The sequence below is a fragment of the Buceros rhinoceros genome, unplaced genomic scaffold (assembly GCF_000710305.1).
Source record: "Buceros rhinoceros silvestris isolate BGI_N320 unplaced genomic scaffold, ASM71030v1 scaffold40434, whole genome shotgun sequence".
Taxonomy (NCBI): domain Eukaryota; kingdom Metazoa; phylum Chordata; class Aves; order Bucerotiformes; family Bucerotidae; genus Buceros; species Buceros rhinoceros.
This window is the reverse complement of record NW_010410673.1, coordinates 550-1000: the sequence shown is the minus strand read 5'-3', so window position 1 is coordinate 1000 and position 451 is coordinate 550.

Here is a 451-nt window from a genome sequence, read left to right as displayed (position 1 = left end):
AACCCGCCCTGTTTCCTCCAAACCCCGCCCCCCCCCCTGGCCACAACTGGCAAAGCCATAGGCTGGCAACAGCACCAGAGCCCTTTGTTCCCACAACCCAAGTTCAAAGGCAGGGGGATGGTGGCCCTCGCCTGCAACAAGCATCCTGAACCTGCCACAAGCCAGCAGCAAGCGCCCAGCCCCAGCTCCCTCCCCCAGCAGGCTCCAGCCAAATTGCAAGTCTTTCTTGGCAGGGCAGCAGGAGGACGCCTGGGCTGTGCACCCCAAGCAGGTTTAGCCGGGGCAACCCGTGTCGCCGTGGCACGGGTGCGGGGCTCTCTCAGCCTTGCTCAGCAGCCGCAGAACCGGTGGAAGCTGTATTACCTGGTGCCAGCGGGCACCACTGCCCACGCAGCCCGTCCCGCTGTCCCGCCTGCCAGCCAGGAGCGGCCCAGGGCACAGGGCAGGACAT